Raw genomic sequence first — 20109 nt, forward strand, 5'->3', positions numbered from 1 at the left:
GCTAGTCTTATAGTTGTCCTATAAAACTTCCCTTTCAATTTTAAGCGTATTCTACGATCACATAGAACACTTGAAGAACTTCTCCATTTTACCTAACCTGCTTTAACTCTATGCATTACATCATCTTCAATTTCTCCTTCAGCTTGCATAATAGATCCAAGGTATCAAAATCTACAAGTGCTATTTATTTCTTCATCATCAAGTTTAACTTTGTCTCCAATATTCCTCCTACCATTACTAAAATTACATTTCATATATTCTGTTTTATTTCTACTTATCTTAAAGCCTCTAAATTCCAAAGCTTCTCTCCATAATTCTAACGCAGCCTCTACTCCATCCCTAGTTTCGTCAATTAATACAATATCATCTTCAAACAACATACACTATGAAACCTTAGTTTGAATACTCTTAGTCAATTGGTCCATCACTAAAGTAAAAAGACAAGGACTCAAAGCAGATCCTTGATGTACACCTATGGTAATTGGAAATTCTCTAGTTTCTGCATCTATAGTCTTTACACTAGTCATTACTCTATCGTACATATCCTTAATGACATCGGAATACCTACAACATACACCCTTTTTTTCTAAAATCTACCATAGAACTTCCCTAGGTATCCTATCATATGCTTTCTCAAGGTCAATAAATATCATATGCAAGTCCCTCTTCTTTTCCCTAAACTTTTCCATTAATCTTTTTAAAAGATAAATAGCTTCTGTGGTAGATCTCCCAGGCATAAAACCAAATTGATTTTCTGAGATCTTCGTTTCTAACCTTAATCTTTGTTCAACTACTCTTTCCCATAGTTTCATCGTATGACTCATAAGTTTAATTCCACGATAGTTATTACAATTTTGAATATCTCATTTATTTTTGTATATAAGTATTAAAATGTTTTTCCTCCATTCATCTGACATTTTCTTAGTTTTTACAATTGTATTAAATAAATTAGTTAACCATATAATTCCGTTATCACCCAAGCATTTCCAAACTTCACTTGGGATGTTATCTGGTCCCATAGCTTTCCCAATTTTCATTTTTTTTAGTGCAAACTTAACTTCGTTAACTCTAATTTTTCGAATAAATCTTATATTTTTAGTCTTTTCCTCATTTGACAATTTTAAATTTAAGTCTTCTATTTGGTTTTCGTTAAACAACTTACTAAAGTAACTTTGCCATCTTTCTTTAATATCTTCATCCTTAACCAAGACAATATCATCCTCACTTTTTACATTTTACATTTCCTAAGTCCTTATTCTTCATTTCTCTAGCTTTAGCAAGTTTAAATATATCTCTTTCCCCTTCTTTTGTACCTAATCTATCATACAAACTATTAAATAATCTATATTTAGCTTCACTAACGGTCCTTTTTGCATCTTTTCTTGCCTCCTTATATTTTTCAAAGTTATCGCTGTTTCTACATTTTTGCCACGTTTCTACTAAAATTTAATAATAATTAAAGTTTATATGTATATTTTTTGGTGATAAAGCATGATCATTTTATTTTATTTTAATATCAATTTATAATTCATTATTAATCACTTTCTTAAAAGGAGTCGTGATCGAACGAAAGAAGAGAGGTTTACTTCATTAAGTCTAATAGAGGTGTAAATTAGTAAGGTTTACTTATGAGTTTTTTAAACTCGATCGTGCCTTAACTCGACGTGATTCTATTCAAGTTCGAATTACTCAAATATTTTAATGAGTTGAGTTAAAACTGAATACTAATACTCGGATCAAGTTTAAAGTTTAATTAAATTTTATTATTTTTTATATTATATATATATATGATATGATATATGTTTTATAGATACATTGAAGATAATATGTATATTATGTATATTTATATATTTAATATTAATTTATAATTAAATCGAACTTAATTAAGTTTTGATTTTAAATTTAATAGTTATAAAATTGGAGTTTTTCCCGTTTTATTATTATTTTAAAATAAAATATTAAACAATACTCAATTTGGGAAAAAATTTCCTAGTTTAATGCTTACGTAATCTCGCAGCACCAAGTTGCAGGATTTAAACGTGCAGTATTTCTCGTGGTGATACGTGGCAAGGTGGGAAGTAAATCTCGTAGGACCAAGCTGCGATATTTTTTCCAGAGATGAACCATGGGTTGACGCGTGACAAATCTTACAGTTTGGTCATGCGAAATTTGTTTCGCCCATTCAAATGTCATTTCTCCTTCAATTTTCTTCACGAACAAAGCGGGGAGAGCGAGAGACCAAAGACCGGAGACGTGTTGCAGCAGAGCAGGGGGCAAAGGGCAGAGGCCGGACGATTGCAAGTTACCGTTGCTGGCTTACCATTGCTCGTGAACGTTGAGGAGGAAGCTATAAAAGGAGGAGATGGGGTAAGTTCATTTTGAAACCCTATGCTCATTTATTTTTGAATTGAAATTTATATTTTTGATTGATAAAATTGTTAGTGTGACTAATAAAATCGTTAGTGTGGTACATAAATTAATACGTATCACCTTCAATTTGTTGATCGAAGGCATCATTTGGAAACATCTAAATTTGAGGAGGTATGTATTTGACTTCCTGTAATACCTTAACCCCAAAAGATCTAGGACATTTACTTTTTACCATTGATTTACAACGAAAGTAAATAAACTCAATTATTATTAAACCAGAACGTTAATTAACCGTATTACAATAATATATTTTCAAAAGAAGAAAAATTACACAATAGATAATCATCTGACATCATACTAATATTTTTAATAAATTTTTTTTTTCTATCCCCACCGGCATGCTTACTATGCCTGATTTCCAATATGCCCTTTAGAGTCATCTGAAATGTAAAATACGATTGAGCTGAGACGATGCTCAGTAAGTAAATAAGATTATTATTAGTGTGTGGCCAAAATGAGCTTTTAAAATTTCGTAAAACAATATTTAATACTATAACTTCAAAACTACTTCTAAAATAAATGTAAATTTAAAATTTTCTGCATAAAACTTTTACATTAACTATAACAGTAAAATTTAATAACCATATACTGTGACTGTTAAATTAAACTTTTAACTTTAAAACTGTAAAAATATTTAATTATATACTTATATATACTTTTCCTTATACGTTTCCTTTAGATCGTCATTTAAGCACAAGAATGATCATTTTCATATAAACATATATTTTTCTTTCAAATCATCAATAAGAGGTACACGTAATTAAATGTGTATAAACATATATTGTAAAACCAGCCTTAAGTCTGTCAGCCGTATGTCATGTTTACCCCCATGACTGGGTTGTGCGGTCCGAAGATTGGACTTAGCTGGCTGACCGACTAAACTAAATCTATGTACATACTCATTAAGTAAGATTTTCCTTATTAAGTCCTAGTCCGGAATCAGGTGTGCACTCACGAAAAATCCACTAACATATAAAATCACTCTGTAAACAGTATGGGTGCATCTGCAACTTTGAACTTCCTTTGCCATAAGAGGTTTTAAAATCATCTTATTATAATTTATGCAATTTAAAATAATATCGTGAAAATCTCATATTTACTCATATTTTCATGAAACATGCAACATAGAAATAAACTCATGGCACACAATTTTTATGTTATATATATATATATATTTGAATAGCAAGAAATGCTAAAAATTATCCGAGTGGATTAGAACATTTATTAACCCAAAAATAAATGCAAGAATAGTAAAGATTGAAACTGCTATAAGATATACGTAAAAATAAACTCAGGGAAATTTTATGAAACTAAGTAACATAATTGAAATTCACTTACAAATAAACTCGGGTATAAATTTTAAATGAAAATCTAACATAATCAAATTTACTTACCTCTTCTTTTACCTTGTGCTACGAACACAATGAATATCTCTAAAAAATGAAATCGGAAAGAGTGGATAGGTGAGAATTTACTCAAAAATTTTCTTTCCACCACTAATTCTTTCACTCACTAGTCTTTCTCTTCCTTATAAATTTTTTATGAAAAATGAAGGTTGAGAACTTCCTATTTAGAGGAAAATTTGGGGGAAAAAAAATAGAATTTGTAAATGTGTGGGGAGAGAGATGAAATAATAATATTTTTTTAAATTAAAAAATGGGCATGGGATGGGTTTGGTATGGGTTAAGTATGGGATGGAGATGAGGATCATGTGGGGGAAATGGGAGTGCTTGTCGACACTCCCATTTAATTAATTTGCTTAATTAATTATTTATTTATTTAATTAAAATTTTTAATTTTTTTTAAATCATCATTATTATTATTGTTATTATTTTTAAGTTATGTTTTAGTATTTTTTTTTTTAAAGAATTAAATTCGAATTTCGAAAACTCATGTGGGCCCCACATGGTCTTGTGGGTACCACACAACTTTGAGACCCAAGTCGGTCTATAAGAACCCGAAATATGAAAAATGGGTTTAAATATTAAGAGAGGGGCAAAATTGGAAATTGCCGGGTCAAAGGGCTATAAAAGGAAATTTCCTTTGCTTCCTCATTAAGAAATCTCAAATCTCTCTCTCTAAACCTCTCCCTACTCCTTCTCTCTAGAATTCTTCGCCGATAGTTGACAGAATCGAAAAACGGAAGCTACCACGAGGATCGTGGAAGGATTCTCTACAACTTCTACGGATCGGAATCTCATTTCGGAGATTTTCGAGTTTCGGCGTAAAATTGAGGTAAGGCTCGGTTTTTAATTCTGATCCAGTAGATTTGTAGGTAACTGTCTTGTGAACATATTATGTGCTGTGATTTGTAGGTTTTGGAACTCGGTTCGCTATTTAGGGACCTTGGAGTTTGGGATTTGCTTATGGGGTTAAGGCAAGGGGAACTATGTTTATATTGGTTATTTTTTAAATCGGACTCGGTGGAACTGTGGTCCACAATCTTGTGTGTGTTTTGGCTACTCATTTGGGGGGATCTAACGAGGAAAACTATGGGTTTTTTATTATTATAGTTTTGGAAAAAAGGGGGCGACGGGCTGAATCCCGGGTTTTGTTGAAAATCGAGTATATCTGTGATTTATACTGTAATATTGGGATGGTCATGCCTTGACTTGTTTAAACTGTATTTTTTTGGAAAACCATGATTTAGATTACCAAATGAGTGTGGTTTGTTTGGTTATATGAGCATGCATGTGTGTGTGATATGTTGAAATGCTAGTAGGAATGCGGTTCCGAAATTGTTCCAGGTAGTGAGAGTGTCTGGCTCTATATCCGAGGGCGTGTATTTTACCGCTTGCCACGTGGGCAAGAGTGTCTGACTCTATATCCTAGGGCGTGAGCCTATTCCGGAAGATCAAGCCGAAGGGTGTGGATCCACCAGTTTAGCGCCGGTACGATGCCATGGGAGTCGGGAACTAGCCATTAGCCGGTGGCGCTGTGTTCGTGGGTTGGCTACGGGCCAACGCCGTATGTCACGGGCCGTCTTCATATAAATGACGACACTGAGGATTACTAATCATGTGTATGTATTGTGACGGGGCTGCGTATAAATGACTGTCGTATGTGTGCGTGTATGCATTGTGTAAATTAGTACTGGAATGCATTTAACTGCGTGTATGTTGTATCATGATAACACTCAAATGCCACAGACCGATATAACCTGTGTTCTTCCTTATTGAGAGGTATCTCACCCCTACTGTAAGTACATTTTTACAGGTCCTTGGAGTAACCGGAACTAGCGTCCTAGTGTAGAGAGCGTAGTGGCCGGTGTACTGCGTTAGCACTTGGGTAAGTGCTAGGACTGTAGTTTTGTTGGGTTGCCATTTTGGGTTGTATTTGGGCACCTATTGTACATTTTGATAGAGCTGTGTTTGGCTCATGTATTGACTCTATTACGGTACTACATATGTTGATATAGAAATACTTTTTCCGCCGCGTATATAATTATGATTGGATGTGTTTAGGGTGCCTGGGAACCCCATGGGGTTGGACCCTCATCCTTTGTACTGTATCTGTGATGATTTGTATGATACAGGGACATGTTAGGTTACTTTCTCACCTCGGGTCCCATTTTGGGGTTTGGGGCATGACAGCTTGGTATCAGAGTTAACCAGGTTACTTTATCTTGTAGACTTGGTTAGGCTTAGTTATGAGTACATACCAGAGTATAGGATGTGGATATGGGTAGAGTTGGTTGAGGGTTGTTTGGTTGCTAGACTGGGAATTATCGACGGTATTCCGTGTTTTTCCTAGGATGACGATTCCAGTAAAAGTAGGGTAGATCATTGATGACTTTCGTGTCGGTGTGATATGACAGACCTAGACCTGGCAGGAAGTAGTTAACGCGATTAGCGTAGATCATTGTGTTAGCTGTATGTGTTTTAGGGATACTGATAGATTCCTATTGTGTTGCATAATGGAGCCCAAGGATAATAACCTGGGAAGTGGCTATGAGGAGACCGCGAGTGATGAGTCTCCTTCTGTTCCTCAAGGTTTGACGAAACAAGTATTGCGAGAGATCGGGCGGAGTGTGAGGAGACGTGAGCACTCTCCTACTACTGTGGGGTGCACCATTGAGAGGTTCACACGCATGCATCCTCCGACGTTCTTTAGAGTACCTAACCTGATGACAACAAAGGACTGGATGGAAAATACCGAGAGGATCTTGGAGGTCCTGCACTGCACGGATAGGCAGCGAGTTCTTTATGCTGCCTTCCAGCTGTTTGGGGAGGTGAGTCGATGGTGGACTGCGGTGAATCTATTGGAGAAGGAGAGATCTGGTCCTAAGGAGATGACGTGGAGCCGATTCAAGGAGGTGTTCATTGACAGATACTTCTCGGCTTCCGTACGAGATGCGAAGCCAGATGAGTTTTCTGTGCTGACTCAGGGGAGTTTGACGTTGCATGGGTATGCGACTCGATACATAGAGCTGTCCCGCTTTGCACCATATATGATCTCGAGCGAGTATGAGAAGACTCGGAGGTTCGAGAAGGGTTTGAGGAAGGATATCCGTAGACTAGTGGGTATGCTTTAGATCTGCGAGTTCTCGGTGTTGATGGATAAAGCCATGGTGATTGAGACTGGTATCCAAGAGGACGAGGTGGATCAGGAATCCAGGAAATGGACGGTACCTTCTGGTTCTCAAACAGGATCTCGTCAGGGATCGTGGAAGAAGAGGAGCAAGGGCTCGGGTTACTGCCAGAATACCAAGCGCCAGGACTCTCAGATGAGCCAGACAGGTGGTCGTTGTACCAGATGTTACAGGTGGCACGAGGGAGAGTGCCGGTCATTTGGGGGTAGTTGCTACAACTGTGGCCAGCTAGGCCGCATGTCTCGTGATTGTCAAGCATTGAGATGAGACGTGCCTGTAGTTAGTGGGGACCGAGGGGGTAATCAGATAACTCGGGGAACTGCTCAGATGAATACAACTTCGCCAGAGTATACTCTCTTACTCCAGCGGATGCTGAGCATTCAGGTAACGTGGTGATGGGTACCTTATTATTGCTTTCGAATAAAGCTTCTGTTCTGTTTGATTCAGGTGCAACCCATTCTTTTGTATCTGTAAATTTTGTGGGATGGTGTGGGATTAAGACTCGAGACATGAATGAGGTATTATCTGTTACTATGCCATCTGGGAGTGTATCTTTCTGTAGGAAGATGTTGATAGACTGCCTAGTGGAAATTCAGGGAAAGCTCTTACCGATGAATCTTGTGGTAAACGACATGTCAGGGTTCGACGTCATTCTGGGGATGGACTGGTTGTTCTCCAGTTATGCTGTGATCGACTATCGTAGAGAAGTGGTAGTTTTCAGACCTCCTGGGGAGCAGGAGTACGAGTTCGTGGGATCATGTGTGTGTTCAACGCCACAGATTCTGTCGGAACTACAGGCGAGGAGGCTACTCTTGGACGAATGTCAGGGGTACTTAGCTTGTGTGGAGGAACCGCCGCGAGATAAGTTGAGACTCGAGGATATTCGGGTAGTCAGCGAATTCCCGGATGTGTTCCCAAATGATTTACCCGATTTACTTCCGGATCGTGAGGTGGAGTTTGCGATAGAGTTGCTGCCTGGTAAGGCTCCGATCTCTAAAGCTCCATATTAGATGGCTCCAACAGAACTTTGGGAGTTGAAGGAGCAGCTGCAGGAATTACTGGACAGGGGATTCATTCGACCTAGTGTTTCGCCCTGGGGAGCTCCAGATACTGTTTGTGAAGAAGACAGGTCGATGCAGATGTGCATTGATTACCGTAAGATTAACAAGGTAACTGTGAAGAATCGTTATCCTTTACCTCGTATAGATGATCTCTTTGACCAGTTGTAGGGGACGCAGGTCTTTTCGAAGATTGATTTGCGGTCAGGATATCATCAGGTGAGGGTTAGAGCGGAGATTGTTGCGAAGACGGCTTTCTGAACCAGATATGGCCACTACGAGTTCTTAGTCATGCCTTTTGGGTTGACGAATGCTCCGGTGGTGTTCATGGATTTGATGAATAGGGTTTTCCATGAGTACCTGGATCGGTTTGTGATGGTATTCATTGATGACATTCTAGTATACTCAAGGAGTATGGAAGAGCACGTGGAACATTTGAGGTTAGTATTACAGATTCTGAGGGAGAAGAAGTTGTATGCTAAGTTGAAGAAGTGTGAATTCTGGCTGAGTTAGATTGTGTTCTTAGGCCATGTGGTTACTGGGGATGGAATATCAGTTGATCCTAGCAAGATTGAAGTTGTGGTCGATTGGGTAAGCCCGAAGAATGTGTAGGAGGTTCGGAGTTTTCTAGGACTAGTGGGTTACTATCGTCAGTTCGTAGAGGGTTTCTCTAAATTGTCTGGACCTCTGACTTGATTAACCAGGAAGGGAGTCCAGTTTGAGTGGACCAATGATTGCGAGCAGTGCTTTCAGGAGTTGAAGCACCGACTGGTTACTGCTCCAGTGTTGACCATTCCTTCGAGGGATGGTGGATTTGTGATTTATAGTGATGCGTCTCTGAAGGGCTTAGGATGTGTGCTTATGCAGTAGGGTAAAGTTGTGGCGTATGCTTCTCGACAACTGAAGGAGTATGAAAAGAATTACCCTACGCATGATCTAGAGTTGGCTGCTGTTGTGTATGCACTGAAGATCTAGCGACACTATTTGTATCGGGTGTAATGTGAAATCTTCACTGACCATAAGAGTCTCAGGTATTTCTTCACGCAGAAGGAGTTGAATATGAGGCAGAGGCGGTGGCTAGAGTTGATTAAGGACTACGATTGCACGATCAGTTATCACCCGGGGAAGGCAAATGTGGTGGCTGATGCGTTGAGTCGGAAGTCAGGACCTACAGCTGTATTTGTGGTTGTAACTCAGTGTCACATTAGACGGGATTTGGAGAGCTCAGGTATAGAGTTGGTGGTTGATGATCATCAGGCTTATTTTGCTGTTTTGGTGGTCCAACCGACCCTATTTGAGCATATAAAAGCCGTGCAGGCTAGTGATGCAGAGTTGGCAGAGGCTATGGAAAAGGTACGGTAGGGATTGGCTACAGAGTTTAACATCTCTGAAGGAGATGTGTTGAGGTTTGGGACCAGACTATGTGTTCCAAACGATGATGAGATCAGAAGGATGATTCTAGAAGAGGTGCATCGTTCTATGTATACGGTACATCCTGGTAGTACAAAGATGTATTGGGACTTGCGCGAGACCTTCTAGTGGTCTGGTATGAAGAGGAAGATTGCTCAGTTCATGGAGCAGTGTCTAACGTGTCAGCATGTGAAGCTGAACATCAGAGGCCGGCAAGGCCGTTGTAGCCTTTGCCTATTCCGGTGTGGAAATGGGAGCATATTTCCATGGATTTTGTGGCCGGTTTGCCACCAGCGCTTCACGGGCAGAATGCTATTTGGGTGATCGTGGATAGATTGATGAAATCTGCTTATTTCATACCGATGAAAGTTAGCTATCCTTTGAGTAGGCAAGCATATTTGTATGTGCATGAGATTGTGAGAATGCACGGGATACCGGTGTCCATAGTATCAGATGGAGACTCGAGGTTTACCTCCTGATTCTGGATAAGCTTGCAGGAGGCATTGGGGACGAAGCTTACTTTTAGTACAGCGTTCCACCCCCAAACCGATGGACAATCGAAGAGGACGATACAGATATTGGAAGATATGTTGCGAGCTTGTGTGTTAGACTTCGGTGGTAGATAGAGTTTATGCCACTTATGGAGTTTGCTTATAACAACAACTTCCAATCTAATATTGGGATGACACCGTTCGAGGCTTTGTATGGTCAGAGGCGTCGATCTCCTTTGTGTTGGGATGAGGTTGGTGAACGTTAGGTGTTTGGACCAGAACTTGTGCAGCAGGCATCTGAGAAGGTGAGTTTGATCCGGGAGAGGATTAAATCGGCTCAGAGTCGGCAAAAGAGTTATGCAGATGTTCGCCGCCGTGAGTTAAAGTTTGAAGTAGGAGGTAAGGTATTTCTGTGTATTGCAGCTGTCACGACCTGCTCATTTTCCACATTTTTTTTATATAATATAATGAAATCAACATCATACATTCCAACTCAGCAGGTCACCATCCACCTGGACCCGTGGGTACCAGGGATATAACAGAATACATAGCAGAAGCCTAAGCAGCGGGAAGCATATAATCATATACATTTCATCATAATATGCATTATAACACCAGAGTTACTACAATCACTGTATCTCAGTATATACATCCCAAAAATCATAACTAGGGACATTCCCCACAAAATCTAATTGTCCTTACAAAACTTACCCTTCAAAAAGGGCAGATAAGCAACACTATATTAGCGGGGCTTTTTTCGCTCTCCTATGGGCTCCTAAAAAGTTTATAAGATTTAGGGGTGAGACACCTCTCAATAACGGAAATAAACTAATACTAGTGTGTGGCAACATGAGTATTCTGTGTCGTTCATATTCCATACATAACATATTCAATACTGTTTTATCAAATCTGGGAAAACATGTATATATCAAATCATGGCAGAACATATTGCATTTTTATAAACATATCTCATCTCATATAGTAATAATAACATAAAAACCATCCTGGTAGGTTAGCTGGCTGTTGTCATGTATTACCCCCATATGACTGGGTTATGTGGCCCGAAGGTGAGACCTGACAATAGTTGGCCGACCACTGCCAAGTCAAATATCCAGTTTGTAGGTCCAATGGGTCTACCAGACCTGGTCCATACACTAGGGGCGATCACAGCACACTTTTTAATAACCACATCGACTATCCTATCTCACACCACTCCGTACAGCGGCGTTAACACAAATATCATGATCACGAAGACCATGGACACAAAGCAACGATACCGTGCATGTGTTAGCCTAGACCAAGTCAACCAGGTTCTGATATCATATAATATATACTAAAACTGTGATACATAGATATCTCATATCATTTATTTTCACATCAATCATATCATTTTGCATATATATGTGTATCATGAAAATCATCGGCCCGTATGCTAGTATTACACATTTTATACTCATGCCACACAACAAATTTTCCACATATTCAACATACGACCATTTTCACAGTATTTTCCAAATATAAATCATAATATAAATATATTTATTTTTCCTAAAACCATACGCTATATATATATATATATATATATATATATACATGCATTTTCTCAAAACAAAACTAACTTAGTTTATCCCCTTACCTGATTCTTGGAAAGCCCCTAATAAAACTGTAACAACCCAAAAAAATAAAAAAATAAAAAATAAAAAAATTATTAATTACAAAAATATTATTATTAATTAATTAATTATTATTAAGAAAATTAATTAAATTAAGAAATTTGAGGATTGTGGATATATATATATATGTATATTTAATTATATATATATATATATATATAAGTATATATGTAGTAATATATATAAGTATATATACTTATGTAAGTAATATATATAAGTATATGATAAGGTTAAAGAAAGGATAAAGGAAAAAAAAAAAAAAAACTTAAATGTTAAGTCTTCAGAGAAACAAGAAGAGAAGAAGGAAAGAAAAAAAAAATAGATTCACACGAGAGAAGGGAAAAAAAATTAAATATATTCTCTCACGCTTTCCACTCCTCTTCTTCTACGATTTCACGGCTGATTCCCGCCCAATTGGAAATCTGAAGATACCACCGAACTCCATTCTTCGCCACCGACATAACTATCGAAGTGGATTTGTCGTAGGAGTAACGTGGCATATCTCATGGGGTAAGCCAAATTTTCATTTTTATCTTAATTTTTCTTAAATTTTAAGCCAAATGGGCGATCGGACACCACCACGAGAATCTAAGGATGATTCTCTACTAGTCTACCAGAGCGAATTTCTCATGGTATCGTTGTAGAAACAACCCAAAATTAGGATAAATGAGTTATTTAGAAATTAATTATTATTTAATTATTATAAATTAGGAAAGGATAAAATAATATTTTATTGGGGTTGATTTGATTGAATCAGGGTTCGGGTGAGCGCCGCATGTATAAGTTTGGGAGCCCTGCAAGCGTAATTCAGGGAATCAGGTAAGGGGGGATAAAATTATATTAGTATTTTATTAAAGTGAACTGGTTATTTACAAGTGTATGAAATTTATTATTTATCTATATTATTTTCGGAATAGCGTGATTATTGGAAAAATGATGATTTTGGTTTAAGGTTATATTTGGGGATAATTGCTTATAATATTAAAACCGTGTGGCATGAGAACAATTACTTTCTAATAAATTGAATATGAATTTCTGTGGTATTTGGGCTTACATGAGGGGTTGTTTGGAATGATGATGACATGGGGAATGTATTGTTATGTTTGAATCCTGTGTGGAAATGTATTGATCTATGGGAATACTGGGTGGAAATGTATTGATCTGTTGGATTACTGTGTGGAAATGATTTGATGCGTTTGTGTGAACTAACTGGTGTGGTTATTATATTACCTATATATAAATGATGATGTGACGTTGGCAGGTCAAGAAGCTCGTCGTATTGTTATTTATATAGGGTAGGACATTGGCAGGTCGAGGAGTTTGTTCTATTGATGTATGACGGGTAGGTCATGGGGATTGGATACTGGTGAATAATGGCGCCTGTGTGGGCCATGTTATATACCCTGTGTGGGTAGTGGTGCCTGTGTGGGCCATGATATATCCTATGTGGATAATGGTACCTGTGTGGGCCATGTTATATACCCTGTGTGGGTAGTGGTGCCTGTGTGGGCCACGTTATATCTTGTGTGGATAATGGCGCCTGTGTGGGCCATGTTATGTACCCTGTGTGGATAGTGGTTCCTGTGTGGGCCACGTGTAGATAAGAAGTACGTAGGTGCCTGTGTGGGCCACGTACTGACATGTACGCAGTTGCTCTATGTGGGCCACGTACTGAGGACATTGGAAGATGAAATATGAGATGCATGATTCCTGTGTGGATGTGTTCTGCGCATGTGAATTTAATTATAGCATAAAAATAATGGTATAGCATATTGTGAATGCATGTGTGTGCATGCGGCGAGGCAAACATACCACCGAGGGCTTGCTGAGAAAGGCGAGTGCTCTGTTAGGTAGTTTCTTGGTATCAGTGCAAAGGGATGCTACTTGTATGAGCGGGTAGACATCTCGATCCTCGGAAACCTTCGCCTTTAAAATAATAAAGATGTGTGTACTGGCGGCGAGGTTATACTTCACCTGAGGGCTTACTGAGTAAGGTGAGTGCTCTGGTAGGTAGTTTTTAATACCAGAGCAGAGGGAAGCTACTTGTATGGGCGGGTAATCTTCCCTATCCTTAGGGACTTTCGCCTGCATAAAAATTATGTACTTGTGCATGTTGGATGTGTGTATGACATTAGATGTTGGGGATGTTATTAATGGTACACTTTCTCAGTTGTTATTGATATTATGTGAGAAACAGTTTATTTTGATATGTAAATATTAAAACTCATTTGTCACACATTGTTATAATTTATTCCACCCTTACTGAGAAGTGTCTCACCCTAGTGGATTAACAATTTTTCAGAATCTTCTGAAGACCGGGTTTAAAGGCCTAGGCTCGGACTGTTTTTGCTGGTTTCTTTTTGGGGTATTGTGAGATAATGATATATGTATAGGTTTATTTATACGGGATTATGTTTTAAATACTGGTTGTGGAGATAGATATTTGGATGTTGTAGTGTTGGTTTTTTGGTTGTTATATAGAACTCTGGTATTTATTTGAGGTTATTTATTATGTTCCGCTGCGTGCATGATAATTATGGTATCAGATGCAGGTGATTGGAACACGTGACACTCGGGCCCCACTTGGCAGGTCGGGGTGTCACAAAAACTGCCCCGCACCTGCTGGGTTCCTAACTCAACACCCTGAAAATGAAAACTCTCAGTATTAAAGTTTAGTATTTTTGTACGTACAACATTTCCTATAACTACCACTAAGTCAAATTCGGCTTAAAATCCTTACCTCAACTTAGGGATGATTTCCAACGTTCCCAATCAACATCCCTGAAAATGAAAACTCTCAATATTAAACTTTAGTATTTCTACGTGTATGACACTTTCTTCAACTGTCAAAAATCCAAATATTAAGTATAAAGCCTTACCTTGGATTTGGGATGGTTTCTACCTTGCTTTCACCGACGATCCGCTCTTGCAGATTTGGAGAGAACTTCCCCAGGAGCGTCGTGGTGACTTCGGATTGTCAATCCGGCGAAGATCTGGCTCGAAATCGACGAAAGAAAGAGGGAGAACCGAAGGGGAGAGAGAGAGAGAGAGGAAAGAGTTAGCTTCTTAAAGAAGCTTAAAATTCGGATTTTCCATATTTATAAAACATGGGATTTCGTCGACGAGACACGTCACCTCGTCGACGAGTCCTTCATTAAATTCGTTGACGAGGCCCTGTATTCGTTAACGAAATTCAGGCTGCCCCAGAACCTTTCTTGGTATTTTCTCTCAACGAAGCCCTGTGTTCGTCAATGAATTTTCTGATGCACTCGTCGACGAGTCCTGGCCATTTTGTTGAAATTATGGTTATCCCCCAAAATGCAATGTCGTCGATGAAGTCTACGACCTCCTTCTGTTTCTGTTTCCATTTCTCTCCCTCTTCTTATTAAAATCATATTATTCTTTGGGTCACTACAGCTCCGATGAAAGGAGTGATGAGATTTGGCAGAAAGGGCAAGCTGAGCCCGAGGTATATCAGACCATTTGAGGTACTTGAGCGAGTGGGTCCGTAGCCTACAGAGTTGCATTACCTCCAGCACTTTTGAGGGTCCATGATGTGTTTCACGTCTCCATGTTGAGGAGGTATGTGTTGGATCCTTCACATGTGATTAGTTAAGATGAGTTGGAAATTGGGGATACTTTAGCGTATAAGGAGATACCTGTTGAGGTTCTGGACTAAAGTTCAGAAGCTTCGTACCAAAGAGATATCGTTAGTGAAGGTATTGTGGCGAAACCACGAGGTTGAGGAAACTTCTTGGGAACTAGAAACAAAAATACGCTAGAAGTATCCACAGTTATTTTGAGCACTTGTACATGATCCTACTGTGGGTTAGGATAGGTGGTTAGTCGTCGGGAGTGTGAGTATTGTGAACTCCTAAGACTGTTGTATATGTAACCACGATATTCCTCCGCCATACGTGAGGGTATGTATGTGTATGTGTATGATGGGACTGCGTGTGGTGATCGCCAGTTCGCTCTTGAGTTGTGTCTATGTGTATGTGTATGATGGGACTGCGTTGTGATGATCGCCAGTTCACTCTTGAGTTGTGTCTATGTATTTGATTGTATATATGAATCTGGGAATGAGAGATGACAAATTTCAAGGACGAAATTTTTGTAAGGAGAGGAGATTGTAAAAACCCGAAATATGAAAAATGGGTTTAAATATTAAGAGAGGGGCAAAATTGGAAATTGCCGAGTCAATGAACTATAAAAGGAAATTTCCTTTGCTTTTAAGAAATCTCAAATCTCTCTCTCTTTAAACCTCTCCCTACTCCTTCTCTCTAGAATTCTTCGCCGATCGTTGAAGGAATCAGAAAACGGAAGCTACCACGAGGATCGTGGAAGGATTCTTTACAACTTCCACGGATTGGAATCTCGTTTTTGAGAGTTTTGGGTTTCGGCGTAAAATCGAGGTAAGGCTCGATTTTCAATTCTGATCTAGTAGATTTGTAGGTAACTGTCTTGTGAACATATTATGTACTGTGATTTGTAGGTTTTGGAACTCGGTTCGCTGTTTAGGGACCTTGGAGTTCGAGATTTGCTTACAGGGTTAAGGTAAGGGGAACTATGTTTATATTGGTAATTTTTTAAATCGGACTCGGTGGAACTGTGGTCCACAGTCCTGTGTGTGTTTTGGCTACTCATTTGATGGGATCTAACGGGGAAAACAAAGGGTTTTTCATTATTATAGTTTTGGAAAAAAGGGGGCGACGGGCTGAATCCCGGGTTTTGTTGAAAACCGAGTATATGTGTGATTTATACTGTGATATTGGGATGGTCATGCCTTGACTTGTTTAAACTGTATTTGTTTGGAAAACCATGATTTAGATTACCAAATGAGTGTGGTTTGTTTGGTTATATGAGCATGCACGTATGTGTGATATGTTGAAATGCTAGTAGGAACACAGTTCCGAAATTGTTCCAGGTACTGAGAGTGTCCGGCTCTATATTCAAGGGCGTGTATTCTACCGCCTGCCATGTGGGTAAGAGTGTCCGGCTCTATATCCGAGGGCGTGAGCCTATTCCGGCAGATCAAGCCAAAGGGTGTGGATCCACCAGTTTAGCACTGGTACGATGCCATGGGAGTCGGGGACTAGCCATGTGCTAGTGGCGCCGTGTTCGCGGGTTGGCTACGGGCCAACGCCTTATGTTGCGGGCCGGCTTCGGGCCGAAGAGTGTGACGACACTGAGGATTACTGATCATGTGTATGTATTGTGACGGGGTTGCGTATAAATGGCTGTCGTGTGTGTGCGTGTATGCATTGTTAAATTAGTATTGGAATACATTTAACTGTGTGTATGTTGTATCATGATAACACTCAAATGCCACACACCGATATAACTTGTGTTCTTCCTTACTGAGGATTGTCTCACCCCTACTGTACGTACATTTTTACAGGTCCTTGGAGTAATCAGAACTAGCGTCTTGGTGTAGGGAGCGTAGTGGCCAGTGTACTGCGTTAGCAATTGGGTAAGTGCTAGGACTGTAGTTTTGTTGGGTTGTATTTGGGCACCCGTTGTACGTTTTGATAGAGCTGTGTTTGGCTCATGTATAGACTCTGGTACGGTACTGCATATGTTGATATAGAAATACTTTTTCCGCTGCGTATATGATTATGATTGGATGTGTTTAGGGTGCCTGGGAACCCCACAGGGTCGGAATCCTTTGTACTGTATCTGTGATGATTTGTATGATACAGAACAAGTTAGGTTACTTTCTCACCCCGGGTCCCATTTCGGGGTTCGGGGCGTGACAGGGTCCTACGTAACTCTCATAGTCCTCATACGGTTTTATAAGCCCTACACAGTTTCGAGACTCGTGTGGACCCCCACACGGCTTTGGGACTCATGTGGGCCCCGCGTGTGATACCTATATTATTATTATTTTATCATATATTTATATAAATTATATCAGTCAAAACATTATTTTATGTACTTATTTACGCATACAAAGAGTGTCTACTCTGTTTAATCTTATGAAATTTCATTTTGACCAGGCCGACCTCTAGGGAGCAACTGAGCCGTAATGGTCTCTAAGCACTCGCTTAGACAAGGTCTTTCTTAGGCATCAAACATGAAATCAAGGATCCTAACAGAGAAACACTTTCGTTTTGATACTAACTAAATGACCATTATTATTATTTTACACTCTTTTTTTTTGGGTTATTACATCCTCCCCTCCTTATAAAAATTTCGTCCTCGAAATTTACAAAAATTAAAATGATTACCTTGTATAATGTTGTGCTTTTATCCGATCCTACTATCGTCAAAAAGATGTGGGTATTTTTGGTGTATTTTTGCTTCTAATTCCCATGATGCTTCCTCGATGTCATGGTTGTGTCAGAGCACTTTTACCAATGAAATCTTCTTCGTGCGTAACTCCTGATCCTTCTTGTCTAAAATCTAGATTGGTACTTCTTCATATGATAGAGTGTCACTAACTTTTAATGACTCATAACTTATCACATAAGAAGGGTTTGAAACGTACTTCTTTAACATTGAGACATGGAATACATCATGAATTCTCGATAGTGCAGGAGGTTGGGCAATTTTGTAAGCAACTAGACCAATCTTCTCCAATACCTCGAATGGTCCAATATACCTGGGGCTTAGTTTGCCCTTCTTCCCAAACCTCACAATTCTTTTCATTAGAGCGACTTTTAAAAATATATTATCCCCCACTTTAAACTCCAACTCATGCCGATGGGTATTCGCATAACTCCTTTGCCGACTTTGAGCGGTTTTTATTTTGTCCCGGATGAGCTTAATTTTCTCAGAGGTCCTTTGTATAATCTCGGGACCTAAAATTCGTCGTTCGCCAACCTCATCCCAATATAATGGGGATTGGCACTTTCGACCATATAATGCTTTATACGGTGTCATCTCTATGCTGGACTGATAACTGTTGTTATAGGCGAACTCAAATAACAGCAAGTACTGAATCCAACTTCCTTTGAAATCCAGCACACAAGCTCTCAAGATATCCTCCAATATCTGAATGGTTCTATCCGATTGTCCATCAGTTTTAGGATGAAATTCCATGCTGAAAGTAAGTCGTGATCCCAAGGCTCTTTACAAACTCTTCCAGAATTGTGATGTGAATCGTGGATCTCAATCTGTTATGATAGACACGGGCATGCCATGTAATCCAACTATCTCTTGAACATACAACTTTGCAAGCTTGGTCATAGAGTAGTTAACTTTTATCGGAATAAAGTGAGTGGTCTTCGTTAGGCGATCAACAACCACCCAAATGGCATTATGTCCATGGAGTGCTAGAGGTAACCCAATTACAAAATCCATAGAGATGTGCTCCCATTTCCACTCGGGAATATGGAGTGGTTGCAATGGTCCTGCTGGTCTCTGATGTTCAGCCTTTACTTGCTAACAAGTACGACAATGTTCCACAAATTGTGCAATCTCCATTTTCATGTTATTCCACCAAAAAGACTCTCTCAAGTCCTGATACATCTTCGTGCTTCCCGAATGCACTGTATAAAGAGATCGATAAGCTTCTTCCAAGATTGTTCTTTTGATATCTTTGTCATTGGGCTCACACAATCTAGTTTGGAATCTCAAAACTCCATCGTCGGAGATGTTAAAGTCTCCCTTCAGTCCACTCTGTACCTTACTCATAATCTTCACTAGCTCTGCATCTTCCATCTGTGCAGCCTTAATCTTTTCCAGTAAGGTCTGTTGGTTTACCAGATTAGCAATGAAAGCTTGATTATTTCCTTCCACTATTTCCACATCAAATCTTTCCAGGTCCATCATGATTTGATGTTGGGTCACCATTGTCGAGACTGATGTATTCATTGACTTTTGACTTAATGCATCTGCTACCACGTTGGCTTTTCCTGGGTGATAGTTGATGGTGCAATCATAATCTTTGATTAATTCTAACCATCTTATCTATCTCATGTTTAATTTCTTTTGCGTGAAAAAGTATTTGAGACTTTTATGGTCTGTAAAAATCTCACACCTTTCACCATACAGATAATGTCTCCAGATCTTTAGTGTGAATACCACAGCTACCAATTCCAAATCGTGTGTTGGATAATTCTTCTCGTACTCCTTGAGTTGTAGAGAAGCATATGCAATGACCTTCTCCTGTTGCATTAATACACACCCGAGCCCTTTTCGAGATGCATCAATGTAAATCACAAAACCATCTTCTCCTGATGGAATTGTCAGCATCGGGGCAGTGATGATTCGTTGCTTTAATTCTTGAAAGCTTTGCTCACATTCGTCAGTCCACTCATACTTCACATTCTTTTTTTTCAACCTCATCAGAGGACCAGATATTTTAGAAAACCCTTCCACAAATCGACGATAATGTCCTGTCAGACCTAAGAAACTCCTGATCTCATGAATATTTTTCGGTCTCGCCCAATCCACTACTGCCTCTATTTTACTTAGGTCCACAGAAATACCATCCTTAGATATCATGTGCC

The sequence above is a fragment of the Malania oleifera genome, chromosome 2 (genome assembly GCF_029873635.1).
Source record: "Malania oleifera isolate guangnan ecotype guangnan chromosome 2, ASM2987363v1, whole genome shotgun sequence".
In the NCBI taxonomy this organism is placed as follows: Eukaryota; Viridiplantae; Streptophyta; class Magnoliopsida; order Santalales; family Ximeniaceae; genus Malania; species Malania oleifera.